Source organism: Crocodylus siamensis, chromosome 2, assembly GCF_052110815.1.
Source record: "Crocodylus siamensis isolate JL-2025a chromosome 2, ASM5211081v1, whole genome shotgun sequence".
NCBI lineage: Eukaryota > Metazoa > Chordata > Crocodylia > Crocodylidae > Crocodylus > Crocodylus siamensis.
The window spans coordinates 80610120-80626970 of NC_143396.1; the positions used below are offsets into that span (position 1 = coordinate 80610120).

The following is a 16851-nucleotide window of genomic DNA, read 5'->3' on the forward strand; positions in this document are numbered from 1 at the left end:
ATATCATTATAGAATGATCCTCATGAAGTTCTACTGAACTTTGATTCCAGATTCCAAAGATAAGTCAGTGTCCAGGTTAATTATACGTGAAGAAGAACACTTGGTAAAGTATTATGAAGTGCTGTTTCCTATACTACACGATTGTTATTAAGACAGTTTTCCCCACAGTTGCCCGGTATACCCATATGGAAGAAAAAGGCATGCTAATGATAGGGTTTCAGTTTTCCCTTTGAACACTCCTGGTTCTGCTTTTGTATGTATATAAGCTACAAGTTTAAAATGCCTGTACAGGAGTTCTTAATGAGTTTCTTCCCCTCCCCACACCCTTATAAACTCTTTACAATAGCTAAAACTGCATAGCTAGTAAAGTGTTTTGAACGTTACATGCCATTATCTTACCCTAACTTTATTCTATCCTTTTGTTTCCATATGTTAGTTTTTTAATTGTTTGAAAAAAATTATGTCTCCTGCCTCCTTTTTTCCTCCTATATTCTCCTCCATCCTCTCACTAACAATATAACATATAGGTAAAATGTATGACCAGATGGCACCTTGTAGACTAAATCATTCAGAAGCAGGAGGCAGGGGTTTCATAGCCTACAGCCTATTTTATCAGATGCTATGAATGATCTATACAGTACATATAATATATATGTACTATACAGTGTACTATAGCATTCATAGCATCTGATGAAGTAGTTTATATAACAACAATTTAATTCATCCTTATATGAATATGATTTGCTAAGGACTACTAGAAGTGTCTTGGAAAGGAGTCATTATAGTATATATAACATGAAAAGACTTGATTCAGCAAAAAACACTTATGTATACCCTGAACTTTAACCATGTCCCAAAGGGCAATTCTACACATAATTAAAATTGATTATGTTCTTAAGAACATTGCTAAGTTAAGGCCATACATTTTTTCTCTTATAATGTTTTGTTTCTTAAATTGTAAGTCTTATAATTGTCATTCAGAGGTTTTCATGGTCTGCTAAATTATTTCTCTGATGACTTCAGTCATGAGGTCTGCAAATTTACCTGCAGGCCTGAGAGCTGGCAGATGAAATTGTATTACAGAAACTCTTCTCTATATGCTTGTAGGCAGATGCTCCATTATACTAAGAGTCACATGAGAACAGCATGCAAACAGATTTAAACAAGTTGAATAAAAATGTCTTCCCTTCTGTCATCCATTACATTTTTGTTATAAGTCCACCAGTGTTGATCATCCATAGTCTGCAAGGTAGACAAGTTCAATTTTGAAGTGTAAGAAACTGAAAAAAAATATACATGCCTATCATTTTCTATAAACGTTTAATTTTTCTTCATATATTTGGAAGGAAATACACAGGTTTGTCATTGCCACCAAACATCAGTATAGCTACACAACATCACTGGATGTAAAGCAGTTCTCTGGATTGCTTTGAAATAATGTCATAATTTGATTCCTATATTACACTGCAATATCCTATTGCTAATCCTGTTGACTACAATGGACTTGTTCAGAATGTAATTCTGTACTGAATGTAGTTGTCTATTGTATGCATGGAGACAGGTATTCAGCCTGATTTCCTATGGTCTAACTCCTTGTGTTGTCATTTACACAGGAAGAAAGTAATCAAAAAGTGGCCATAAATCTGAGATGTGGTATTTTATATCTACTTTAACCAGGAACAAAAGATTAGACAATATGCAGGGCAAGAGACAATGTGAGTCACTGGCTCTGAACAGATGACATTGAAATATTTGGGATGTTGTGTGAATGTGTGCAGAGTTATACAAACAAATGTATGATTAAATTTGGACTGAGAAATTCATGTTTAAAAGTGGACAATCTGCTACTGAAACAAGACAGATTTATCAAATCTTTTATGTAACATTTTGGGTAGATTTTCTTTTTTTGCTTTTAACAAACATGATGCATTTCTTCTGAGAAGCATATAGAATGAATAGTCTCAGGAACTGCTCCAGGACCTCTACAGTGAGATGGCTAGGATGTAAGACTGAAAGACAGGAAATAAGAGCAAGTGAAGTCATATGTGCCCCTGTGTCCAAGGAATTCCTGGTCTTTCAGGCACTTTTTATATTATGGACATGATCTGATGGGAGGGGGTGTGTGTGTATGTGTGTGTACTGGGGAGGGTGCATCTTTGATTTTTAAGGACCATGGTGCACAGGACTCTTACAGTGCCTGTAGATGTGCAGGGAGGCTGCTCAGATGTGTTGTAACTACAGCACGTGGGAGCAAACTTGGTTAATCAATTTATCGAGTCTGCTGGAGCATGCTAATTAACATGGTGCAGCAGCCTCCATGTCTCATGTATCAGTGTCCCCACACTTCAAAATGGCAGCAGGGGTGATTTAACTAAAGCTCATTCAACAAGCTTTAGTTAAAGTGCTCTCACCACCACTTTGAAGTGTGGGGATGATATATGCTGTAGGTGTTTAATTAGAGCAGCTCTTGGAGCCGCTCTAATTAAAGCATTCCCCACCCCTGGAGCAGGTGTAAAAACACCCTTAGTATGTGTTAAATCTGTTGAACGAGACATGCTACTAAAGTTAGAACAAGTTCTGAGTGGGCACAGGATAATGTTTATTACAAAACCTAACTTGCTCAGCTTGTACTCTGCTACTAGAGGGCCAGTGAGTAGGCACCCCAGCATGCCATGTTGGAGTGACTTTTTCCCATATTTTTGACAGTAGCTGAAAACAGTTAAGTGCAGAAGAAAGTGTTGATTGACTGATGACCTGAATTCCAGTGTCTCCTTGGCCTGGCATAGGATTTCCAATCTGTCTTGGACCAATTGTCCCATCTGGGATAGGATGTCCAGGGGCTCCCTGGGATGACATGGCAAAGTTGAAAAAATCTCTGCCTTGCCTACTCTAATCCATGGGTACTCTATGCTTCATCAGTGTGAGCTCCTGCTCTGCTGAGGCACTACTTTGAGGACTGTGATGCTGCCATGGACATCATGCTGGCCTACTTGCAGAAGACACAACATGGTGCTGTGCAAGCCAGGGTGCTGCAAGCCCAATATCAGATATCAGCTCATTTCTGCTGCACACTGTGAGTGAGCTCAAACTGATGGAGACAATTTGTGCTGGGAACCTGGGATGATGATCAGTGCTAGTAACAACTGAAGATGTTCCATGGCACATTTGTGGACCTTTGTGCTGAGCTGCCCCCCTCCTCCTTCCTCTTCCTGGCTGGGTTGTCCATCTCTACCTGCTTGATGACAGTCTTATCTAAGCTCTCCCTAACTTATGTATCCTGGTAGGAATTGTCTGACTTTCCACTTCCCCCATATAAACCTGTGGCCTGGAACAGGAAGTGTCTGGGTAACAGGGCTCAAACTGATCCCAGGTTGCTTTGCTGTTCCCTCTGGCTTCTGTTCCACATCTGCTGTCTGCTTGATCTCCTGGTCATTTGACCTTGCTCACTCTTTGACTCCACGCTCTGCCTGAGCCTCTGGCTTCTTGATTTAGCTTGTCCCTAGACCCTGCTCCCTGTTTGATCTCCTAACCATTGTGCCCTCTGACTTCATGCTCTGCTTTATCCTCTAGTTTCCTGACTTGGCCAGTTCTCAGACCTATTGTGATAAAACAGAACCTTAGACCTTGATGGTCCCAAACAAAATCAGGAGTATTCATCCCCTGAACAAGCACCATTTCCAGTAAGCCTAGAACAATGACCTGGTCCCAGCTGGGAAGAGTTAGGAAATCAGGACAGCCAAACCCCTGAAGTCACAGACCACACCTGTTCCAGCCTTTAAAAGCTAGGCCCAAACTGCAATATCTTTTTCCACGCAAAAATTCTTGGTCCTGATCCTCCATGCACTTCTTTGCTGGTTGTCTAGTTTTGACTCCTGGCTCTGACACCAGATTCTGATTTTGATAGGTCGTCAGCATGCCCTCATTCCAGCTTTCTGGTCTTGATTCTGGTTTAACGTCAAGCTCTGACTTTGATTTCTGATCCTGATTAACCCTCAGCTTACCACATCTCAGGCCCTGACTTTTGACCTTGGTCTGTCTTGACTTGGGCTATGGCTTTGGCTTTAGTTACGGTTCCAGTACCAGCACCAGACCACTCCATACTTCAGTACCTGTGAAGCTAGTGTGGACTGCATCTGCGCTTCAAGTACCTAACCAGACCTCTCATGCCTTGGTCTTTAACTGTTTTCCTAGCTTCTTGGCTTGGCCCATACTTGGATTCTGCTCATTCCTCCTGGCCCAGGCTGGTATCTTGTTCCCCAAGTGATCATGAACCTGGAAGCTCATGACCTGGACTGACAGGCGTGGAACAATAGTGTAGTCCTTCTTGAGGACCCTGGACAGTTTCTTCATGGTCCTCACAGCACCTAAGACCTTGATGGTGTCCCTGTCCTGAACATACTGAGACTTCATGCACTTAATTTTCATGTAGATCTGCTGCCAGTTCTGCTGGTACCCCTGAGCCACCACTTGAGCTGGAATGTGTTCATGTAAATCCTGGGTTTGTCAGTCACCCTTCGTTCCCTTGATGAGGTCCGGCACCTTGCTATGATTCCAGTCAATGGCCCTCCTGAAGGGGTCAAAGAAGTACATTCTCTGGTTCAATTCAGTTCACAAAGCTAGGTGATTGCTGTTCATACAGAATGACTCTAGCAAAAGTGGCAGACCTCAGCAAACCTTCAGGGTTTCAATGGATGCTCAGGTTGATGCCCCAAGGGCCTTCCTGGTGTGAGTCATGGTATTGCCTTGGGGCCTGCACCATCTCTCTGGGCAGTAGAATTCTAGAAGGTGGATAGATTGGGAATGGGAGGCCTGGAAACAGTACTTCCTAGGATGCTGAAGAACTGAAAATGACTTGTACTATCTCCAAGGAGCAGACCAATGGTAGCTGAACATGTGTGTTTTAATGCAATCTGTAGATACTCCTTACATGAAAAGTCATTAGTTTGCTATCATATGAGTGAACTCAGCATGTATTTTGCTGCTTGAGTGTATGGTTGCTAGCATGTTAAGTGCATTTAACACATACTAAATATTGTCCACACAGTTGTTTCTTTTTCTAAGGCATGAACCTGATACTAATCTGTGGGGAGCACAGGGTAAAAAAGTAGCAGGCTGATGGGACAATTTGGACCCAGAAAAAGGAAGAGGAAGGGAAACATTGTAGAAATGTTGTTTATGGGAAAGGAGTAATTAGCAAGATGCATGACTAATATTTTGCTCGTATATTATCTATTTGTGTTTGTCTTGTCTATTTAAATTGTAAGCTATTTTCAACAGGGACTATATCCTAATTTTGGTCTAGAACATTTTAGGTACTAAAACAATATAAATAATATAATTAATTATGATGTCATTTGCATTTGAGGAACATCAGCATCATGTTAACAATGAGTTGTGCTATTGTATCACTTACATATGTTTCTAACAAACATAGAAGCTTGCTACTTTCCCCCCAGAAGCAGCACTAGTTTCCAGCACTGTACAAGCATTAATTCCCATGGCATCCTGTTATCATTGTAACTCCTGGAAATAAACTGCATGACACCACTGGATGTCACATAATAAAAAGGTAGGTGATAAAATGTGTGCTAGAAATAGAAAAAATGGTTGGAAGCAAAATGGTGGTTATGAGGCCTTTTTTAGGCTGCATCAACCCCCCTAAAATGTTATCTGACTAACCTATTTAAAAAATCACATGACTGCATGTTAATTTTGAGTAGCTCCTGGAGCTCTTAACCCCTGGATTGTGCACAAATTAACACCTTTAAATGGCTTAAAACACATATTATGTGGCCAAAGTTATGCCATTCCAGAACAGGATTACCTCTGATCCATGCAGCCCAGATCTTGTTCCATTAACTTGTGGCTACTCCCCATAGATGTCCTGTTCACATTGAAGTTCTCCAGTATCCCAAGATGCAGTGGCATCCTCCACCCTTCTGTTCTGTGTGGGCAAACTTTCCACCCCCTGACCTCGACTGCTCAGGGGCTGGTTCTGGTGCCAAGCCATCTTCCCTTTCCAGCCCCAGGGATGTGACCCTCACATTCCCCAGGCAGTTCAGCCCCTTGCAAACATCCTGCAGAGCACATGACAGCTATCCAGCTAGCAAGCACAAACTTTTCTTCCATCAACCTCCAACTCAGCCAGCATGAACCAAAGGATTACCCACCCCCTTTCCCCGGGACTCCATCAGGTGGGCATCTAACTGGAGCTGAGCTGAGGTGCTGGACCTCGTTGTGATATTGGGAGAAGAGAGGACCATTGCAACTACAGCAAAGGGGACTAAACAAAACTGACAGAATCAGGTGACTTGTGAAAGGATTGCAGCCCAGTTGGTGTCACAGGGGCATCAGCAGAACTGGCTCCAGGTCAGGGCCAAGATAAAGTCCCTGAAATCCTTCTGTGTGAGGGGGTGCCAGTAGGGTGTCTGGGGAAGCCAGGACCCTGATCCGCTTCCTTGAAGAGCTTAAAGAGATCCTTGAGAGGGATCATGCTGTGTCTCTTTGGTGTACAGTCCACAGACTCAGGGCTAGTCCACTGTGACCAGCAAGACGAGGACAGCTGTGAGGCAGCTTCTACCCAGCAGCCATCTGCAGATCCTCAAGAAAGTTCTGAGGACCTGGTGTCCTCTGACCCTATTCCTGAGCCCTGATGCTGAACCTGGAACTGAGAAGACCCAGGAAATGGGCCCAGGAGAGGATGGTGACAACTTAGATGACACAGAAATTTGAGCTTCCTGCAGGAAACCTCTCTGGTAAGTGAGGGTTTGGTTTGGGGAGAGAGTGGCTATTGTTGGTTTGGGAGCTTTGAAGGGTGAGGGATAGGAGCTTGAGGGTGGGCTTGGGCCTTTGAGTGGTGGTTCATAGTTTGGAGTGTCTTGGGGTCCTAACTTGGAGATGGGCAACTTGGTGCTCTGGGCTAGCTAGGACCTGGGATTACAGGCGATGCTGATTATAGGATTAATTGATTGACTGATGCTCTGAGTACAGGGGTTTGCCGAGCCCAGCTGAGTCTGTGACTGTCTGAGGCTGGGGTGAGGGTTGGGAGTCCTCAAATAATCCAAACAAGTAAAAAGTGCTGGCTGCACTTTCTGCCTAGCTCCATTAACTTGCCCACCAGCCCCACTCTCTCTCTAATGATTTATAAGTCACTCCTCTTCCCACAGAAGAATAATAATGTGAAAGTGCTGCTCTTGCTCTTTACTATAAGGAAAGCAACACAGTTATAAAATGGTGCCTTTAAATTAGGTAGCCAAGAGGGCACTTACCATGGTGGAGTTGTACTCTTGTCTTCCTGTTCCCATGAAAGTGACTGGACAGAGCAAGGCAAGTACAATTTACTCCTCATACTATCCTAAATTTTGTAGTGTTTTGCCAGCATTTGTGTGGGACTGAATGAATGGCTAAGTGTACATCAGGCCAGCACATAGGGTCAAGCTGAACCACTGAAAATGGTCTCAAAGCCATTTCTTTGTTCTTCTTCTTGTCTCAATCCCTAGGAAATCTCATGGTGAGAAGAGCAGCCTCTGCATTCAGCAGTACAGATGGTGCCACATGATCTCAAATGGACAATCTGAGTCAGAGTCCCATAGCTGAAGGTGAAGGAGGGAGCACTGAGATCAACTTGTTGATGACATTGCAGGCTCATCTGAGTGGTGAGCAGAGACTGCTGAGAACTGGCTTTCTGGCTATAGGGTCAGGTAGGAGGAGACAGCATCCATTCTAAAGGCTCTTCAGCAGTCTTCTGGGGCTGGGGAGAAGCAGGTGACATCCTGACATCCTAGGAGAGCCACAGCCATAGAGAGGGCAACTACTGCCATGGCCACAACTATAGACAGGACAACTCCCATGGCCACAACTATAGAGAAGACAGCTAATGCTGTGGCCATGGCAGCTACTGCTGCAGCAATGATTGGAGGGATGTAGATAACCATACTACAGGAGGAATGTAGATAACCTGGAAAGGGTTCAGAGGAGGGCCACCTGTTAAAGGCCTACAGAAAAAAACCCTATGAGAACTGATTGAGGGACCTGAATCTTTTCAGCCTCCACAAGAGAAGGCTGAGAGGTGATCTTGTGGCTATCTACAAACTCATCAGGGGCAGGGGATGGCGGGGAAGGGACAGCAAGAAATAGGGGATACAATGTTTACCAGGGTGCCCATGGGGGTATCTAGAAACAATGGCCACAAACTGAAGTAGAGCAAATTTAGACTGGACAACAGGAAAACATTCTTTACAATGAGGGCTGCCAAAATATGGAATATGCTTCCAAGGGAGGTGGTGCTGTACCCTTCCTTGGAGGTATTTAAGAGGAGATTGGACAAACACCTGGCCTGTTTCCTGCACAGGCACAGTCTGTTTCCTGTGTCCAGCTGACCTGAGCTACCATGGAGACTGGCGACATGTACCCCATTTCCCCATATCCATCCCTGATTAGCAATTACCACCAGGTGTTCACTGGGACTATAGAAATGCTCCACAGGCATGCCATATGCGTGCCTCCCCACATTACAGCCACCATGACCCCTGTGATGCCACCACCCCTCGGGGTGACTGGATGGCAAGCAGAGAGTGAGGATCCAAGTGGCATATCTGAAAGAGGCAGCTGCCCCAGGGCGGGGCAGGAAACACCACTGGGATCCAAGATGCCTGCACCCTAACACGGAGGGAGTGCAATGAAAAGAAAGCTACTAAGCTTTGACTCAACTCCCCAGCAGTGCAGAGTCAGAACATCCCATTATGCAGATGCACCTCCCAAGTCCATGTGAGGCTGGGGTGAGGTGCAGCCAGCATGCCACAGTACCCCAAGGCACCAGGAGAAATTGTAGTCAGCCCCCTGTATATGCTACAATTTTGTTTTGTAGTTTGCACCATGCACCGCACAGGTTCCCCATACACTCCCCTCTGGCCTCTGTGTGTAGCTATGTAGGGTGGAGGATGGGGGAGAAGCATGTGTAGCTATGTAGGGATGGGACAGACAATTGTGTGCCTTTGATAGCTTTACTGCTAGTCTGACTTCTTTCCCAGCAGACACATTCTGTATATGCACCCTGCCACCACACTGGCAGTTACTATGGGGCATAAACTGCAAGCACATTGCCAGAAATTCACAATCTTCCATGATAAATCTAGAGAGACAACCCTTCCCCAAGCCTTCTTTTTTTGTAGAAATCATTCATGGATCTGTTTTGTTTTTCACCTGGATCAGGGAAATTATGATCATAACAGATATATGCCTGGCCAGAAAGTTTGAATTTCCAGCCTTTGGCAGTTGACCAGTTGACGAGTGCATTTTGGCTCTCCCCACAAGTTCCCCACCTTCCAACTAGCCCAGCCAAGCCAAAGATAGCCCTATGAAGAATCTGGTGGCTGTTTCCCTCCTTGAGCTTCAAATCAGGCTTGGTAGGGAACATATAGCACCCCAGAGCAAGGCTTTGAAGGCATCTTTTGATCTTTATCCCAAAGCACCCTGTGGCAGGGTACTGTTTGTGCCTGCCACCTTAAGGATTGATTCAGGGCTGCCTATATAAGCAGGGCATTTTGCTGCTGGCTGGGGGTGCAGCAACATCATCTGGCTGTGATACTTCTTGGAACACTCTGGAGATAAGGGAAGAGTTGTAGGGGATGGTCAGGAGGCTCCTAGTTCTGGGTATAACCTAAAACTGCACCCTGCTGGGAGTGGGTGGCCTGGTGGGGCTCTCAGTGGCGCTTGAGCCCCCAGGAAATGCCAGGCCAGTTACCACCCTGGTGAAAGGCGGGTCAGGGTGTCTTAAACCCAGTTCCCACCTTTGGGTGGGTCAGGACATCGGAGGTTGGGGGGTACGTGTTGTGGAGCCCCAATAGAGGGACACAGAGAGAGTGTGGGGTTAGTGAGGCCTGAGGTAGAGTGCCCCCTCACCTGGATCATGCTGCGGCCAGGACCAAGAAGGTCAAAAGGGCCAGATGTCCACCGCGAGGGGCACCAAGAGTTGTGGGCCTGGGACCGTGCCTGGCTTTGGAGGTGAGGCCAAGGCCTATGTGTGGCTGAAGGTCCTGAGTGGGGACCATGCCTGAGAGGGGAGCCAGCTACAAGGAGCTTGGCAGCCTGAATGAAGGCGGTGTAGGCTGCCTGAGCTGGGATATCAAAGGAGGGTCCTGCCAGGAGGATTCTGGAGCTAGTGTGGGGTCAGGGTGACTGATAACATCTAGATGCTATCTGTGAGGCTTGGAATGCAGTGTAGGGGAGGAACGGAGCTGGAGATAACGCCTCTGGCATCAGGGCAAGAAATGAGCAGCCTCCTACTTAATTAACATCAATTAATTAATTATCATCAAGGCATGGCAGGAGAGAAGGTGGGCAGTTAGCCCAGAAACAGGTGGGTGGGCTACAGGAAAATCAGCCCCAAAAAGACCCCCTGTTACAGACCCCGTCACACTGTACTGTATATTAAACTTCATTAAGAGCCATAGCACCATTTTCTAACTTAATTTCCTTATAGTAAACAGAATGAGTAGCATTTACATTTATACCCTTTAGCCCATCCCAGCAAGTGATCAGTCACTGCCCACAAGCCCCTGCTGCCTCCCAGCACCTGGAAGCAGGACTTTTGCTTCCCGGGCAAGTCAGTGGACCAGCAGGGACTCCAACCTCCCTCAACCCATCCCTCACCGCACCCCAAACCACAGACCAGGGATAGAATCCTGTTCTGGTTCACCAGACCTCTAACGGCAACTCAGAGGTACAGGTCCTAGTCTTTCCCCTGATCACCAGGCCCTATTGGCAAATCATAGAATCATAGAAGTAGGGTCAGAAAGGACCTTGTAGATCTTCAAGCCTGACGCCCTGCCTGGGAAGGAGAAAAAACTGGGCTCAAATGATCCCAGCTAGGTAGGCATCAAGCCTCCTCTTAAAGACCCCCAGGGTAGGAGCCAGCACCATTTCCCTTGGAAGTTGGTTGTAGATCCTAGCTGCCCTAACTGTGAAGTAGTTCTTATGGATGTCTAATCTAAACCTACTCTCCAACAACTTGTGGCCATCATTCCTTGTTATGCCAGGGGTTGCTAGGGGAAACAAGATCTCTCCCAAACCCTTCTGCTCCCCTCTAGTGAGTTTATAGACTGTCACCAGGTCCCTCCTCAGCCTTCTCTTGTGAAGGCTGAACAGGTTCAAGTCCCACAGTCTCTCATTGTAGGGTCTACCCTGTTGTCCCTGGATCATGTGGGTGGCCCTCCTCTGGACCATCTCAATGTTGTCCACATCCCTCCTGAAGTGGGGCGCACAGAACTGGACACAGTACTCCAGCTGTGGCCTTACCAGTGTTGCATAGAGGGGGAGGATCACCTCTTTGTCCCTGCTAGAGATATACCCGTGGATGCACGACAAGGTCCAGTTAGCCCTGCCAACCGTGACCTCACATTGTCGGCCCATGTTCATCTTGGAGTCAATAATGACTCCAAGATCCCTTTCTGCCTCTTTGCTCTCAGGAAGGGAGTTTTCCATCTTATAAGTGTGCTGCTGGTTACTATTGCCCAAGTGCAGCACCCTGCACTTGTCAGTATTGAAACGCATCCTGTTTTTGCTAGCCCACTCCTGTAACCTATCCAAGTCTTGCTGCAGTCTTTCCCTCCCTGCTAGCGTGCTAACCTCACCCCAAATTTAGGTATCATCAGCGAATTTAAACAGGGTGCTTTTCACCCCATCATCCAAATCGCTGATAAAGAAATTGAACAGCATGGGCCCAAGGACTGAGCCCTGGGGGACTCCTCTGCCCACTTCTCCCCAGGTTAAATATGACCCATCCACCACCACCCTCTGAGTGTGACCCTTCAGCTAATCTGCAATCCATCTGACTCTGTAGGCATCAATGCCATAGTTGCCCAATTTTTTAATGAGGATGGGGTGGGAGATGGTGTCAAAGGCCTTACTGAAGTCCAGAAGGACTACATCCATGGCAACACCTGCATCCAAGGCTTTTGTGACCTGATCATAAAAGGCAATCAGGTTGGTCTGACATGCCCTGCCCCTAGTGAAACCATGCTGGTTGCCCTTGAGTATCATCTCTGAGGCCGGCCCATTGCAGATGTGCTCCATGATGATCTTCTCAAAGAGTTTCCCTAGGATTGAGGTAAGACTGACGGGCTTATAGTTGCCCGGGTCCTCCCTCCTCCTTTTTTGAAAGATGGGGACCACATTGGCTATCTTCCAATCATCTGGCACCTGGTCCGAGCACCACGTGCTTGTAAAGCTGTACTAAGGGCCCTGCAATAACCCCTGCTAGCTCCCTTAACACCCTGGTGTGGAAAGCATCTGGACCCACTAATTTGAACACATCCAGCCCCTCCAGAAGCTCTCTAACCCAGTCCTCCCCAACCTAAGGTCTGGAGGCGTTCCCCTTGAGTCCATCTTGCATCACAGTGGGGAAGTCCCCGTCCCTGCCCAAGAAAACAGAGGTGAAGTATTGGTTAAAGAGGTCTGCTTTCTCCTCTGGCACAACCACCAGATTGCCCAGAGGATCTTGCAGGGGCCCCACATTTCCTGGCGCTTTCTTCACCCTTCCTATATATATATGAAAAAGGACTTTTTGTTATCTTTGATTTTGGACGCAAGTCCTAGCTCTATATCTGCCTTAGCTTTCCTGACAGCCCCCCTAAGGCCCGAGCAGAGGAGGTATACTCCTCTTTGGAGATAGCACCCCCCTTCCACTGGGTGTACGCTGCCTTTTTGGCAATCATGCATTCCCGTACACCCTTGGTGAGCCAGGGGAGCTTTTGGGCAGTCCTGCCCCCCTTGCTTTTTGTTGGGATGGTCACCCCTTGAGCCCTGAATATTGTCTCCTTAAGAACGACCACTCATCTTGGGCACTGAGTTCCCCTGCCCTCAATAACCCCAGCGCCTCTCCCACTAATCTCAACTCATTGAAGTTGGCCCTCTTGAAGTCTAGGGCTACCGCCTTGCTGCTGGCCCTTGACACCCTGCGTTGGATGGTGAATTCCAGCAAGCGATGATTGCTATCCCCCAGGTGGTCAAGGACCTGGAGGCCCCTTACCAGGTCATTGCCTGTGGCCAGGACCAGGTCCAACAGGGCATTTCCTCTGGTGGGACAGAGTACCTCCTGAATTAGGTGGAGGTCCTGTATCTTGGCCAGGAACCTCCTGGAAAGGTCCAACCTGGCTGACTGTTTCTCCCAGCAGATGTCCAGGTAATTTAAATCACCCATGACAACTACATTCCTGCCTTAAGTGCCTCTGCAAGCTGGCCCAAAAATTCCCCGTCTAGCTCCTCCCCTTGGTTGGAGGGTCTGTAGTAGACCCCTACTGTTAGATCCCTCTCCCCATGGCCCCCTTGTATCTTGACCCAGAGCACTTCCGCTTGCCCCTCTGACCCCATTTTGCTGGCAAAGGATGTGTATTGCTCCTTGACATAGAGCGCCACACCCCTGCCTTTCCTTCCTTTTCTATCACGCCTGTAAAGCCTATAGCCCCTAATGCTAACTGTCCAGTCGTGGGATGAATCCCACCAAGTTTCTGTAAGCCTTATTATGAGGGCGAGTTCCTCCTGCTTATTCCCCATACTATGAGCATTGGTATATAGGCACTTAAGGCCCTGCCCAGCTGTATGTGCCACCCCCTGATTTGGGAGACTGTTTGGACCCCTGTTTCTTACCTGGGCACTCCTTGCATTTGTTACTTGTCTTGCTCGGGTGGTGTCTGTCTCCTTGTCTTCCTGCAGGCCCCGCCTCCCCCTGGGGAAGCTAGTTTAAGACTCGCCGTATGAGGTCAGCTAACCTGGAAGAGAAGACACTCTTGCCTTTAGGAGAGATGTGAAGCCCATCCCACCCCAGCAAGCTCCCCACCCGAAAGCATGGGTCATTATCAAAGAACCCAAGACCTGCCTGGCGACACCAACTGCATAAGCCAATGCAGGCCTTGTGTCGTCATCCCCGCCTACTCACCAGAAGAAGAGAGGAGAATACCACTTGTGCCCCCGTCTGCTTAAGCTTGTCCCCCAGAGCCTTGGAATTCTTCATGATGCAGTCAGGGTTGCCCCTGGCCACGTCATTCGTCCCCATGTGGATGACAACCATGGGGTACTGGTCTGCAGGTTGGATGTAGGCTGGGATCCTCTCCATAATGTCTCTAACCTGAGCCCCAGGCACGAAGCAGACCTCCCACGTCATGGGGTCAGGCCGACAGATGGGACCTTCCAGTCCTCATAGGATGGAGTCTCCAATGATGTGGACCCGGCATTTCTTCCTGCTGCCTGCTGGTGTTTGCTCTCTGCCCATTCTTTACCATGTGGGGAGTGGCATCATCCCCACCAGAGGCAATTTCACTGTCTTTCTCCATCACAGCTGCCAGGGCATTGAACTTGTTCCCCAGGTGAACCTGGGGAGCTTCCACCACTCTAGGCCTAGCAGTTCTGGATTTGGACACCTTCTGCCACTCCTGCATTGGATGTGTCTCCTGTGTGGGCTGTACAGTGGGCGACCGGGCTTGCAGAGAACAGAAATAGGCATCAATTTCATACTCTGCATCCCTGATCCCCCTCAGCCTGCTCACCTCAGCCTGGAGCTCCCTCACATGCTCCTCCAGGGCCCTAAGCCATGCACAGGAGGGGCAGGCAAGGGGACCACCAACCCCCCCCAGGATCCCACTGAGCCCCCCCCACAGACGGGGGGGCAAGGGGCCACTGACCCCGCCATGTGCTCTGTCTGGGTGGAGGCCTCAGAAGAGCCCATGGCAGGCAGCTGTGCCCGGGCAGGGACCCTGGCAGCGACGCTCCGCATCTGCACCATGTCTCCTGCTGCTTTTGCTCACTGGAGGTGCCACTCTGGGCAGCTACCTCACACCTGCCTTACGCGAATGCCTTACGCAAACACTGTTGCATGCTTACAGAGCACACCTGTTTGCACGCACTGTTCACGCGCGCTTCCTGCACACAGCTGGGGAGCACAGCTCCCTGTCAGGTGAGCTAAAAGGGCTCCGGAGGGGAAACCCTCCAGATCCAATTCAGCTGCACTGTACTCTCTGCCCCACTTACCTTAGGGGGAAATCAGCTGTTGCTGCCTCCACTGCTGTCTTCTCTGCAGCTGCTGCCTTTGCTACCGAGGTAAGGTGGGTACATGTGTGGCACACGTGCACCCTGCTTCCTCTGCTCCTGCTTCCCAACAGTTGTGCAGGTAGGGAACAGTCAGAGAAGATTTCTAGACTAAAGGTGTGGCTGCTCCAAGCTAGCACTAAACCAGTCAACCTTTGTGCAACTCACAGTGGGTGGGTCTACATGAGTCACTGTATCGCCGTAGCAATGAGCTACAGTGGTGTAGCTCATCACTATGGCGATGTAGCATTGGTTGGCATGAACCATGACACTGATGGTACTTGTCAGTGTCTTGAGCAGTAGCTCATTACTACGGCTCAAAAGGGTTGGAAATGACCCGTGCACCACCAGGACCGCAGTAATGGCAGTTACTTGTTAAAACAACTTGTTAAAGCAAGTACTAAATGACTGTGCAGTAACAACTGCACAGTTGGGCACATGTGTAGACATGCCCAGTGTAACTTGTAACAAGCCCCTGTTACCAGTGTCCAGGTTAACAGTCTTTCCTGATGCTAAATGTCTGTGTATTAGTCCCAGACAGCACAAAGTGATAGGATGCTGTGCTAAAGTGCCTATTTTTCAAACGTACTACTGTACAAGTACATAACACAAACACTTTCTGATATGAAGTAGAGAACAAGAACATTGGTGTTGGGTATTATTTCACAAAAATACACAGGCAAGATGAAGAAAAAGCTATGTCAAATATGCCTTTGCTAAACTGGGTTTTATTTGAAGGCTTTTCAGGCCATAATTGAGGTCAAATTCATTAAATTATTTTAAAACAAGCTGCCCTTTGTACAGATTTGGGCACACTGCTGACCTGATTTGCCCATTTATGTTTTTCTAAAGCTTTTAGATTAATTAATCTTTATATGATTATATTTTGCTAAGGCAAACTAGAAGCCTTTTGGAAAGCAGTCATTAATCATTATAATGTATGACCACAATCATGTTTTCTGTTTGTGAGAATATGCTTTTGTATTAATCAATAATTAATGCACTCTTGCATTTTTTGTCTTACATTTAAGGAATTATCCCTGTCATTTACTTGATGTTTATAAAGGCAAATAAAATATTTGACTTTTGCCTCTCTCTCAATATTCTGCAACGCAAACCAAATAGCTATTTGCTGAATGTCAGAAATAAATGATCAAAAGCTAATTATGTAATCTTAGATTCTTTTCCAAAGAGGGAGGAAATCATATACTGGGCTTAAAGGAAAACGTTTCAAGTTCTTCGCCTACAAACATCAGTGCATGATCATGATATACAGTAAAACATTCTGCATGTTTTATTGACAGAATATCCATGCTAAGTTGTTTGTGCACTTTTATAAATCTTTACTGAGGCTAGCAGCTGAATCCCAAATTTAATTTATCATTGGTACCCAACACAAGTCATTTATAGCATTGCAATTATAAAAGTAAGTCTTCTGGGTTTGCCATAGAATTTAAAAATACGTATTTAAAATCTTATTTTTTTAAAAAGTGAATGAATTCCTTACTATACTAGACAGAGCAAAAGGTATGAGCAAGTGGGCAGGGAATCTGGTAACATGGCTTATATTCTTGGCTTTGCTTGACCTTGGAAAAGTCTCTTAACCAATCTGAGCCTTGGTTTCCTTCTCAATACAGTGGGGACATTTATGAGCGTTAAATATTAATTTACTAATACCATATTAAATTACCTTTACAAGTATGATTTGACATATTGTGGATGAGCTGGATGAATTTAAGTGCAAAGGTAAACACAAGCCAAAAACCTTCATAT

The 16851-nt window shown here is 46.7% G+C and overlaps 1 long non-coding RNA gene across 1 annotated transcript in view; it reads left to right on the top strand.

Moving 5' to 3' along the window:
* LOC149870442 (uncharacterized) overlaps window positions 1-16160 on the top strand; it is a 157749-nt gene extending 141589 nt beyond the window's left edge. The window contains exons 3-5 of the long non-coding RNA XR_016440755.1: window positions 6516-6755; window positions 7500-7655; window positions 13711-16160. This is a non-coding gene — a long non-coding RNA (uncharacterized LOC149870442). The remainder of the gene's footprint in view (window positions 1-6515; window positions 6756-7499; window positions 7656-13710) is intronic.
* Window positions 16161-16851: the final 691 nt, after the last annotated feature.